The sequence below is a fragment of the Schistocerca serialis genome, chromosome 2 (assembly GCF_023864345.2).
Source record: "Schistocerca serialis cubense isolate TAMUIC-IGC-003099 chromosome 2, iqSchSeri2.2, whole genome shotgun sequence".
In the NCBI taxonomy this organism is placed as follows: Eukaryota; Metazoa; Arthropoda; class Insecta; order Orthoptera; family Acrididae; genus Schistocerca; species Schistocerca serialis.
In genome coordinates, this window is record NC_064639.1 from 321,240,430 (window position 1) to 321,244,696 (window position 4,267).

Below are 4,267 nucleotides of genomic sequence, written 5' to 3' on the forward strand. Positions count from 1 at the left end.
TGGGAGAATTTTAAGAAAGTGTGGTTACTCTGTAAGGGAGACCGCATATAAGACGCTGGTGCGACCTGTTCATGAATACTGTTCCAGTGTTTGGGATCCGTACCAGGTCGGGTTGAAGGAGGACATCGAAGCACTTCAGAGGCCGGCTGCTAGATTTGTTACCGGTAGGTTCGAACAACACGGAAGTTTTACGACGATGCTTCGGGAATTCAAATAGGAATCAGTCGAGGGAAAGCGACGTTCTTTTTTTTTTTCGAGGAAGCTGACCGCCGAATTATTGTACTGCCGCCAACGCACATTTCGCGTAAGGACCACGAAGATACGATACGAGAAATAAGGGCTCATAAGGAAGCTTATAGACGTTCGTTTCTCCCTCACTCGATTTGCGAGTGGAACAGGAAAGGAAATGACTAGTAATGGTTCACGATGCCCTCGGCCACGCATCGTACGGTGGCTTGCGGTGTGTCTTTGTAGCTGTAGAAATAGATGTAGGGTTATCATGTACTATGTTCTTTCAACTGTGTATGCGATGTTTAATTGTGTAAGTTTTTTCATAAGAAGACAATAAGAAATTGACGCGCTGGGCAAGGTCTTAGCTGGGGTTCGTTGTTGCCTTCCCTCCACCTGCTAGAATGTATCCATTGCGGTTCTGTATGAGCGTGCGTGTGCATGTGCGCTCGCGCGCGCGCGCGTCTGTGTGTGTCTAATATTTATGTTGCTTAGTTTAGCCCTCCCACGTGACCTTCAGATCAGTATATCAACAGCTCCATATACCACCTCTCAGTGACATACTTCAGAAGCCTGATTTGACTCTGGATACTGGAACATAATCTCCTGCTTACGAATGCTACCGCCTTTCCCTATTCGACAATAAAATATTAGCGACGAAAATGTCTTGCACTGTCGGGACTCGGACCGGACAACTCCGGGTAATGTTCTTGCATACGCCCTAGTAAGTGCTGTGACTTGAGGTCTTGAATACTTATGACACAAACGAAAAATATACGCTCGTTACCGGGAGCACTGTTACGTATTCACTGGCTGCACGTGGAAGCAATATCATTCTCAAGTGCCGTTACGTTATTTCTCATGCGGTGCAATATTGCAGAAGCACACATTTTTCAGTGTTTTCACTCCCCTACGTCTGATAACAATTTGTCGCAAAGGCTGACAGCTTTACACCTTGGCAACTGTGAAACGCCTTGTAGTTAGCTGAGTTATGTGCGAAATGTTACGTAAATCTCGCCACCACAACTTATCTCTGCTCTCTCTAGCCGTGCGAGCAATGCGGCGAGCTCAGTTAATATGTTTTGCCGACCCGACAGTCCCGTTGCATTCTAAAAGCTGCACTATTAAAAATACGACAGGATAAGGTAGTGCGGACAAGTGCTTCGAGTGCAGTCACCATTACACCGTTATTCACTCGTGAATAGTATAGGAGCATTTTTAAACATTTAGCTAATAATGAGTAAAAGGGCCTTTGACGGATTTGCCATGTGTTGCGCAGGTGGACCAGTCACAATCTAATGTGTTGTACATTTTTGTCTTCACTCATATGGCACAAAACAAGGATCTCCGTTCATTCGTATCGTCACTGCTATAGGCGCGGATCGTACAATACGAAGAGACATCACAATGAAAAATAATAGTCCCTTCCCAGTTCAGATATTTGAGTGAACAATAAATGACTGGTTCTGCTAAAAGCCTTCAGTGCTCGCAGAGGTCTCTCCACGTGGTCTTTCTACCATGCTTAATGGTTTAGATAGTGTCTAATTTCGAGTATCTTTCTCGGCAAGTTGTACCTTCGCCAATTGTCATTAAACGGTATTGACATCTTCTCTCCCCTTGCTGTTCTGTTCGCGTAAGGTGCAAAGGAAAAATAACTGTATAGTTTGTTTATGGAGGAATATTAAATAATTTAGAAGGTGGTACTAAAGACTAATTCGAATAAAACATTCCACATTCCATGTAAGATGTGACCAGGTGTTATTTGTTACAGAATAGAGCTAGTTATCAACGTAAGTTTCATTTCACATGTTGGTACTCCAGCTACTATTGCTGTGTTTATCGCCTCTCATTTTTCTTTTGAAATTCAAGCTGTGAAGTATATATGCAGACTGAAGCAACGAATGAAGATTTGTACCAAGGCTGCGATTCGAAACCATGTCTCCTGCTTTCTAGGAAGCTGTGGCTAGTCCTACATAAACTTGCTAAGTGGGTCTAGGGCTTCTATCCCCTCTTTGTCCAGTCTGATGCTGCAATAGAAGATAGAAAAAGTAAAACCGAAGTTTTTTCGCACTTTAGAAATCGTTCACGCAGGAGATTCGTACAAACATACCGTCGTTAGACCATCGCACCAACTCCCGTAAGAAGGACATAGCAACAAGCATAGCTGATGTACAGAAACACCCGAAAGGGTTGAAAGCTATTAAACCACTAGACCCTGATGGTGTCCCTGTTCAGTTTTACAAAAAGTACTCTACAGCAGTGGCCTCTTACTTAGCTTCCATATGTCGCGAATCTCTAGTCCAGTGCACGCAGGAGACTCGTGTATATAAGAAGGGTATAAGAAGGGACCTACAAAATTACAGACCATTATCCTTAACATCAATTTACTGCAGAACTCTTGAACATATTCCCATTTCGAATATAATAAATTTCCTTCAGAGGAAAAAGCCTTTGTCCACAAATCAGCACGATTTTAGAAAACTCGTGAAAAACTCTCCTTACCCTTTTCTGGTATGAGGTCCTGAGAATAGTGGATGAAGGACAATGGACGGATTCCAGATTCCTAGATTTTCGTAAAGCATTTCACTCGGTGCCACATTGACGACTGTTAACAAAGGTACAAGTATACGGATTAGATTCCCAGATATGTGAGTGGCTCGAAGACTTCGTAAGTAACTGACCTTTTTATTTTGTCCTCGACGGCGAGTGTTGATTGGAGACAAGGGTATCGCTAGGAGTGCCTCAGGGTAGTATGGTGAAATTGCTGTTATTTTCAATATACCTAAAGGATCTGGTGGTCAGGGTAAGCAGCAGTCTGCGCCTGCTTGCTGTGGTGTGTGGGAAGGTGTCATCGTTGAGTGACTGTAGAGGATTCAAGATGAGTTAGACAAATTTTCTAGATGGTGTGATGAATGTCAGCTAGATCTACATGTAGAAAAATGTAAATTAATGCAGATGAATAAAAAAAACATACCCATAATGTTAGAGTATGGTATTAGTAGTGTACTGCTTTTCACAGTCACATCGATTAAATATCTAGGCGTAAGGTTGCAAAGCAATAAGAAATAGAATGAGCGTATAAGGACTGTGATCAACGGCCTTTCCGCAGTGGTAACACCGGTTCCCGTCAGATCACCGAAGTTAAGCACTGTCCGGCTGGGCTAGCAGTTGGATGGGTGACCATTCGGTGTGCCGAGCGCTATTGGCCAGCGGGGTGCACTCAGTCCTTGTGAGGCAAACTGAGGAGCTACTCGATCGAAAAGTAGCGGCTTCGGTCTTGTAAACTGACATACGGCCGGGAGAGCGGTGTGCTGACCACATGCCCCTCCATATCCGCATCCAGTGACGCCTGTGGGCTGAGGATGACACGGCGACCTGTCGGTACCGTTGGGACTTCATGTCTCTTCGGACGGAGTTTAGTTTAGTTTATGTATGAAGGGAAGGAGAATAGACGATTTCGGTTTATTGGGAGAATTTTAGGGAAGTGTGGTTCGTCTGCAAAGGAGACCGAATATAGGACGCTATTGCTTCGGATTCACACAAAATCGGATTAAAGGAAAACATCAAAGCAGCTCAGAGGTGGGTCTAAATTTATTACCAGAGGCTCGAACAACTCGTGACCGTTACGGAGATGCTTCAGGAACTCAAATGTTAATCACTAGAGGGTAGGGGATGTTCTTTTCCAGGCTGACTACTGCGAAAATGTAGATAACCGGTATTTGAGGCTGACTGCAGAACAATTCTACTGCTGCCAGAGTAAATTTCACATAAGGACCGTGAATATAAGATTACAGGGATTAGGGTCCGTACGGAGGCATATAGACAGCCATTTTTCCCTCGCTCTATTTGCGATTGAAAGAGGAAAGGAAACGTCTAGTAGTGGTAAATCGTACCCTCCGCCACGCATCATACTGTAGCTTGAGGAGTAAGTATGTAGATGCTGATGCGCTAACCACTAAACCACCCTGGCACAGCAGCATTGTACAACTGCACCACTACCCTAGCACGCCTCCCTCATCAATACGAATTCCCATTCACG

At 44.2% G+C, this 4,267-nt stretch overlaps 1 pseudogene; it reads left to right on the top strand.

Annotated features, from left to right (window-relative positions):
• The first annotated feature begins 3,318 nt into the window (after positions 1–3,318).
• On the top strand, positions 3,319–3,436 carry LOC126458869 (5S ribosomal RNA; annotated as a pseudogene).
• Positions 3,437–4,267: the final 831 nt, after the last annotated feature.